Below are 8,806 nucleotides of genomic sequence, written 5' to 3'. Positions count from 1 at the left end.
AACCTAAAACTTTTTAATTTACCTTTAATTTCACTCTGCCTTCATAATTTCAAAAGGTAGCGTACCTCCTCTCATTTTATGTACGCTTTTTTTTAAAGTTTCCAAAACCTAACAAAATAATTTGAAAAGGTAAATCTCAAAATTTGTAGGTGGGATTACACTAAACCTAGGTTTTTTTTCGAGCAGTGGTCCGACTCCATTGTCGATCTAGTCTTTGAAGCTTCATTAAATATCCCATGTGATATAGTGTTGGGAATTCCCATCGATAAGAGTCCTAGCACTAAGTAGGAGTTCTCACCAATAAATGTGCTTTTCATGGGAGGAACGCTGCTTTTGGCCTTTCTAAAAAAACACTTTTTATTACCGTGTTACCTACAGAAAGAAGAGCTACTGCTTTTCCGTCCCGACGCGGGGCAGCAGGTTGTATAGGCCTAAGCCAAGAAGAGCTAGACGGGACAAGCTCGAGCAAGCTGTAGCGACACGACAATGGCCTCCGAGCAGCCCAGCGGTCCAGCAGGCGCCAAGATTACCCTGTACGTTTTCTTCACATGCCTGCTTGCGGGCAGTGGCGGCCTCATGTATGGCTACGATCTGGTGGTGGCAGGCGGGGTGTCTGTCATGGACGACTTTCTTCAAAGCTTCTACCCCAGCGTCTACAGGAGTGAGAAAGATGTGCAGCAGGACAACTACTGCAAATACAACAACCAAGCGTTCCAGCTCTACACCTCTTGTCTCTACATGGCAGCGCTGCTGGCCACCTTCGTGGCAGGCTCGCTGACACGCAAGCGCGGCCACCGGAGCACCATGCTCATGGCGGGCATTCTCTTCAGTGTGGGGACCATCCTTGGAGCTGCAGCCCAGAATGTGGGCATGCTGCTGCTTGGGCGGGTGCTCCTGGGATGCGGTTTGGGCTTTGCAAACCAGGCCATTCCGCTCTACCTATCCGAGATTGCACCACCAAGCTATAGGGGAGCCTTGAACATGCTCTTCTCCATCAACATCGCCGTCGGCATCTTCGGCGGAAACGTGGTGAATTACTTGGCATCTCACTTCCACCCATGGGGCTGGCGATTGTCGCTCGCAGTGGCAGGAGTTACGGCCATCACCGTCACCCTGGCAGGTCTCATCCTCGTGGACACTCCCAGCTTCCTCATCCGCCAAAACAAGGACGAGCACGCCCAGAGAGTGCTAAAAAAGCTGCGGGGCCACCCCGACATCTTGCAAGAGTATGAGGACTTGGTGAAGGCAACCCAAGTCGCCGAGGCATTGCAAGCCAACAGATCCTTCCGCAACCTCTTCCGCACCCGAAATGCACCGCAGGTGACCATGGCAATCGCATTGCCTTTCTTCCAACAACTTTCCGGAAACGACGCCATTCTCTTCTATGGGCCCTTCCTCTTCAAGGCGGCGGGCTTAGGGGCGCAAGCCTCCCTTTACTCCACGGTCGTCACCGGCTCCGTGGCCGTTGTGGGCACCGTCATCTCCGTGCTCCTGGTCGACAGGGCTGGCCGAAGAACTATCCTTTTGGTATCTTCCGCAATCATGCTTGCATGCATGGCTGCGGTTGGCCTCATATTCGGCCTGCAGATCAGAGGGAGCGTCACCAAGCTATCGCAAGCAGCTGGCGCCGTAGAGCTGGCGTTGGTGTGCCTCTTTGTGGGTGTGTACAAGGGCTCATGGGGGCCCTTGGCATGGCTCATTCCCAGCGAGATCTTCCCGCAAGACATCCGATCTGCAGCGCAGAGCGTGACAGTGTTTACCAATATGCTCTTCAAGTTCATCATCGCGCAAACGTTCCTCTCTATGCTCTGCGCTTTCAAGTTTGGCATCTTCTTCTTCTTCGCCGTATGGCTCCTCGTTATGGGCGCCTTCACCTTCTTTCTCCTGCCCGAGACAAAGGGTGTCCCCATCGACGACATGGTGCACGTATGGCGCACTCATTGGTTCTGGCGCTCCTTCGTAGATCATGGCCCCGATTCACACTCAGATCACTTCTCCATCGACACCAAAGTGTAGGCATCATCAGCCTTATCGCTTCCGGAACTGGATCCAGCACACCGTATCATTATAGCCACCTCCTGATCTTTCATTAATTCATTCAACGTATAATCTTCAACATCATTGCGAGGCGTAAGCAACTTGCCGCGTGCGCACCTTGTAACCACGGTATTGTGATATTTGCACTCTAAAAGAGCTTTCAGCAGCCTCCTCTGAACACCTCCACAACGCAGGGGAGGTAACTGTTTTGAATTATCCCCTCCCCCTCCACTAATTTAACCTTGCAAAACAAATGCAAAAACCCAAGAAGGTTGGAGAGACCTTTGTGATGTAACCCCAAGGCTGAGGGTTCGAGGCTCACAGGTTGCGTTCTCTCTCCTCACCTATTGGGGGGGTGGTTCCCACGGTTGTCCCTGGAGGGTGTAATGTACAGCAATGTACATTTGTAAATACATGATACGTGTATAGTTTCTTCCTACTACCTTCCCTGCACTAATGGTGGGAAAAAAGAAAAACAAATGCAAAAGGCCAACTTGACGTCCACGTGTACGTGCGACTCGAAAGGTCACATCAATCCGTTTTACGATTGCTCCCCGTTGTGTAGGGTACCTTAAATCAAGTCTTGTATATATTATGATTATAATTGGCTTGCACACCTTCTTTTTGTAGAATAACTCCCAATTGTCTCAAATTCAAGGTTTCCAAATTTCAATATTGTAATTTGTCACTATTGGGTGCTCATGCCATTGTGATCAAAACTTCATTTTCCATCAATTAAGTCTTGTTTTTCTCCGGAGATGTGTGATAGTTGCACTCTTAAAAGGGTTTTCATCAGCTTGTTCAATACCCAGTCCTGTATATATTATATTTAAGTTGAACGCCTTTTTTTGGACTACATTTTAGTGAAGTGATTGATTTTTGGTGCACTTGTGGACCATTGGATAAAGCTTGTGGATTAGTATCACATGGTAAAAAAAGTTTCTTTTTTAACATTTTTTCTAAGTCTTTGTGAGAGGTGTTCACCTTTGTGTACCTCTCTCTTTAAAGAGGACGATCGAATATTACACTATGGGAGAATGCTGATGTTACCACACAGCATTACCGCATAAGAGGAGAGAGAGAGAGAGAGAGAGGTTTAAGAAAAAGAGAGATTGTATGCTACAGTCCTGCTGGCGGATTTTTTGATTTTTCGGCGATTATTACTGCGCAGATTACCGCAATAAAGAATCCACTTGGCCGGCCGTCCCGATTCCTCTCCCACTTTTCCCTTTCTATAAAATATTGATCTATTCTATTTTGTTACTTTTCAGAAATTGGTACCCCCTTTTTGTATGGAGTGTAAGAAATCCCATTCTCATTGGGATTTTTAGTGCCTCTCTTCTCTTTGCTTGCCTCATCTATTGGTATGATTCTCCTACTCTACTCATTTGTACTCCATGAGATTCTATATCAAAAAATATTTTGTTTCCACCTCAAAATCTTATGTCAACTATGCATTCATATGGAAATGGCAAGCGAACGATGATCAAAATTGTATTGTCTTGCGTTCATAAACAAATAGACCTTTTGTACAGCATAAGTAGAGAAAGAAGACAAAATCCAAAAGATATTTATTAATTTTCATCCTCCAAGATATCTCTACAAGTGCTTACATCCATGTCCAACCCCATGGTAGCTAAATCAACAAATAAACCTATTGACTCATCCTCTACAGCCTCTCCTATTGAATCATCATCATCCTCTCCATCCTCGTCCTCCTCCTCACTATGGTTGGTTATTGGGAATGGTTGGTTCTCCTCTACCTCAACTGCATCATCGTCATTGGCGTCTTCTTGAGATGGTATGGTGGGATCTACCAAAGTCTCTATGTTCGTATCTGCAAAGATAGATCTGCTCCGTGGTGTGACTAGAATAACATACCAAAGTCGTCTTCGATACATACAAGGCACATAAAACACCTGTAGGTCATAGAGCAAACAACAACATGAATGTAGTTTTATATGTATCATATAATGTTTTAGTGAGTTGCACATGGACTTTACCTGCTCACAACTACTAGGTTGCACCAAGTTTTCGGTCTTCCCGCGATGAAATTGCCCGGAGTCTACCATATAGAGTCCATTCTCATGTCTCTTAACCTCACCCACAAACCATCGGCAGTCAAAGAGATATTTGTGAAATGTTTTGAAATCCACTTTGATTATCCTCTTATTGTTCCACATTCCCTCACCTCTTGTGTTGTCGTGCTAAAGTTGCCCATAACTCCACTATCGTGAGTGGTTCGATGCTCATCTATCTTGCGGGTTCGAAAATGACGTCCTTCGGACCACATAGAGTTGAATGTGAAGGCCTGCAAAAACCAATCAGGATAGATGAGAGAGAGAGAGAGAGAGAGAGAGAGAGAGAGAGAGAGATGACACACACACACACACGCACACACACTCGCACACACACACTAAACACATTGAGTATATTACCCTTGGTAGACATCCTCGCGCGTACTCCCATTCTTTAGGGCTTATTTCACTACAAGAGGCTATTCATATTAGCGACGCTCAAAAACAAAATTCCCGGTGTCGCTATGAGAAATTTGCGACGCTCATGACGCTCATAGCGACGTAAATTTGCAACGCTCATAGCGACGCCGACTGGGCTAAAAAAATAACAGAGAGCGCCCAAAAACTCAGATCTCAGATCTGAGTTTTTCGGCGCCCTCAAGCAAGGAGCAGGTAACGCTCTCCCTCTCTCTCTCTCTCTCTCTCTCTCTCTCTCTCTCTCTCTCTCTTCTCCACACACACACACACACGAGGAGAGGAAGGAGAGCCAGGTATGCTCCTTCCCTCTCCTCACTCTCATGTTCCCTTCCCCTCTTTCTCTCTCCCTCTCTCTCTCTCTCTCTCTCTCTCTCTCTCTCACACACACACACATAGTGTTTTTGAGAGAGAGAGAGAGAGAGAGAGAGAGTACAAACATAAACAAAAACGCACACACACATACATAAACAAAGAATGCACACACACATTGAGAGAAGAAAAGAGAGAGAGAGCATGCATAAACAAAAAACGCACACATTGAGAGAGGAAAAGAGAGAGAACATGCATAAACAAAAAACGCACACATTGAGAGAGGAAAAGAGAGAGAAAACATGCATAAACAAAAAAACGCACACACATTGAGAGAGAAAGAGAGAGAAACTAATTTAACGTCGTAGGAAACTAATTAAAATTAAAAGACTTAAAGATCTAGCCGACGAGGAGTTGAACTCAAGACCTATTATTCAAGAGGGAAATGGCATAACCAATCTATCATACTTGGCATGGGTGATAGAAAGGTTATACCATTTATCTCTTTTTATTGGCACACACATCCACATACACGCACACACACAAGAAGAAAAGAGTTATAACGTCGTAGGAAACTATCCTAAAAGACGTTAAAGATTAGGTTAGATGTAGACTTACGTTAAATTAGATTTAGGTTTATTTAAGTTAAATTAGATTAGATTTAGGTTTATTTTTAATTAGATTTACGTTTATTTACGCTAGATTTAGATTTACGTTATATTAGATTAGATTTAGGTCTCCATAGACTGCGATGCCTGCATGAAGCGGGTGAAGAAAGCCCTCAATGGAATATAGGGTATTGTTGCCTTCACTCATGGTGGGCTCCGTCGATCCAAAAGTACTGGTGAAATGTCTTCAGAAGATAGGGAAGAAGGTGGATCTTCAGGGCGGCAAGAGTCACTACATCCCCGACACAATGACCATCTAGACAACCTCTAGTCATTCAACAGCAACTTCAAAGTTAGTAACAAGAGCAAGAACGGTCTAAAGGGCCAATTGCTGTCGTCAGATGTGGATGGAGATGAGGCAACGTCACCGCCGGAAGTTAACTCTCACATCTTTAGTGATGAGAATGCCAACTCTTGCCGAGTTATGTGAAAAATTATGTGTTAAATCAGTTTTAAGGTTCTTATAATCCCTGTTAGTTTAGTTCTTTGTTTTTAATATAACATAATTTACGTTAGATTTAGATTTATGTTATATTAGATTAGACTTAGGTTTATTTAGGTTTACCCACACACACACACACACACACACACAAGAAGAAGAGAGTTTTAACGTCGTAGGAAACTATCCCAAAAGACGTTAAAGATTAGGTTAGATGTAGACTTACGTTAAATTAGATTTAGGTTTATTTTTAGTTAGATTTAAGTTTATTTAGATTTACGCTTATTTACGTTAGATCGAGTCCACGCAAGAATTACTTACGGTTTAGGGTTTAGAGTTAGACGAACAGTGAACAGATCTACTGTGAAAAGATGTTAAGATGCGGTGAAGTGCTACAGCTAGAGAAGAGGCAAAGGGGTTTTGTCCACTACATGCAGTATCATGTAGACGTGGGTCTGTAGATTTCTTGTACCCACAAATATAGGTATTGACCAATAAAGACGAGATTATAACCTGGTGGTTCTGATCTCCGTGTACCTCTAGACCGAGGTGTGCGGGGATTGGACATGACTAGAGAATGTGAGGTAAAGAGAGAGAGAGAGAGAGAGAGAGAGAGAGAGAGAGAGAGAGAGAGAGAGAGAGAGATAAGACGAAGAATGCCAATAGAATATTAAATTTTTTGTCCAGGTTATAAGATTTTTATCCTCATTATGAGTAGTAACGAGGATGTGGGACCGTCCAACCGAAACACCTATCTCTCAACGAGGGTCTTATGTCCTTGTAATCAATGCAAGCATGCTGTGCAACGGACAAGACATGTTTCTTTGCAGCACGTTCGCGAATTTGGCGAGTTCAATCCATCTATTATAGATCGAGTTGTTGCCAATTATAACTCGTCGGACTCTGACGCTGGCCAACAAGCAGCAATCTTGCAACCCAATAGACGTGTTCGCAAGCGCTTTGGTCAAGCAGCATATGTGAGGCCACAAGATGTAGCCTCTGACAGCTCGGGGGATGATCATGCAGAGCACATTCCCAACGAGGCAATGTTTGAGCCCGAGATTGATGAAATGATCGAGACGATCATGGATTCAGAAAGGCTTATCTATGATGATATGAAAAGTGACGCCGATACGCCATTGTATAATGGAGCACGTATGTCTAGATTGAAAGCACTCCTGGTTCTTCTCAACATGCAGGCAAAGTTTGAATGGAGTGACACTAGCGTTACAACGCTTTTCAGGTGATCTATTACAATTAGTTTACTTTAATAAAACTCTAAATGTATAATGATCTGATAGATTTTTACACGACTGTATTGTATTTTTATGTTGTGTAGATTGCTTAAAGAGCACATACTACCAGCTGACAATGTGATGCCAAATTCCCGAGATGAAGCAAGAAAGATTTTGCGAAACTTGGGGATGGATTACAATTCTATCCACGCTTGTCCTAATGACTGCATTCTTTTCAGAGGGGAATACATAGACATGGAGAAGTGTCCGAAATGTGATTCCGAAAGATATCGAGTAGATCTCCACGGGACAAAAATTCCACAAAAGGTTTTGTGACATTTTCCTCTGCTTCCTTACATCAAGCATTTCTTCGAATGTAAGTCCATGGCTGCCCTAGCATCATGGCATGAGGAGAATAAATCTTCGGATGGTGTGCTACGAATTCCTGCAGATTGCGCAGCCTGGAAACATATAGATGGAACATGGTCGGATTTTGCTAGGGAAGCTCGAAATTTGCGCTTAGGCTTGGCTATGGATGGCGTAAATCCATTTGGTCAAAGATCAACATCTTACAGTGTATGGCCCGTTGTCATCGTCAACTACAACATTCCCCCGTGGTTGACTACGAAGAAGGGGCACCTATGGCTAAGCTTGATTATGCCAGGGCGATATAAAGTGGAGAATATGGATGTGTATCTTCGTCCACTATTGGAAGAGCTACAACAATTGTGGATTGGCATAGAGGTGGTGGATATGAGCCGACACACAAGACGACGGAATGCTTTGATCAGAGGCATTCTAATGTGGACCATGCATGACTATCCCGGGCTAACAGAATGCTCATGTGATCTATTGACACTCCTCACTCAGACACTGTAAATCTTGTTTTTTCCCATAGTTGATCTATTATCATGTGTATACATGCAGGGCTTCAAACAAGCGGATACAGAGCATGTGTCACATGTGGACCTAGACTGAATGCACGTAGGGCGCCCTCACTGAAGAAGCAAATCTACGAAGGTCATCAAGCGTATCTTCCAGAGAATCATGTGTTACGCGACGGCGTTTTGGGAAGAGAGCCACCAAGGATGTCTGCACAAGCATGGTTAGAGCAGAAGGAGATGTGCGATGACAGATTGCCTCCAGGGATGAAGAGACTGTCTCTATGGTACGAGTTACCATACTGGCCCCGACTCATGATCAATCACTTGCTCGATCCAATGCACATATTCAAGAATGTGGGTAATCTACTATGGGACCATCTGACCGGCAAGAAAGATACTTTGGGAGCCAGAGTTGACCTTAGAAATGTGGATCATATGGAGCAATATTGGCCACAAACAGCGTCTGATGGATCGATAAAACTCCCTAAAGCACCATGGATTTTCACAGGAGCCCAAGAATGCGCAATAAAAGAGACCATTCGATCTTTGCGGACCCCCACTGGCGTAATGCACTCGCTCCGAACGTGTTTTACTAAAGAAGGAAAGCTTACTGGTTTGAAGTCACACGATTGGCATAAAATGTGTCAGGTACGTTCATAGTGGACTTTAATATCATTGCATAAAATGTGGACTTTAATATCATTGCATAAAATGTGGACTTTAATATCATTGCTGCACA

The 8,806-nt window shown here is 44.1% G+C and overlaps 1 pseudogene; it reads left to right on the top strand.

The window, feature by feature from the left end:
- Positions 1 to 435: 435 nt before the first annotated feature.
- LOC147451691 (sugar transport protein MST4 pseudogene) lies at positions 436 to 2,617 on the top strand (annotated as a pseudogene).
- The last annotated feature ends 6,189 nt before the right edge of the window (positions 2,618 to 8,806 follow it).

The sequence above is a fragment of the Adiantum capillus-veneris genome, chromosome 8 (genome assembly GCF_014529385.1).
Source record: "Adiantum capillus-veneris isolate H3 chromosome 8, ASM1452938v2, whole genome shotgun sequence".
Taxonomy (NCBI): Eukaryota; Viridiplantae; Streptophyta; class Polypodiopsida; order Polypodiales; family Pteridaceae; genus Adiantum; species Adiantum capillus-veneris.
This window is presented reverse-complemented; position numbering and strand designations above follow the sequence as displayed.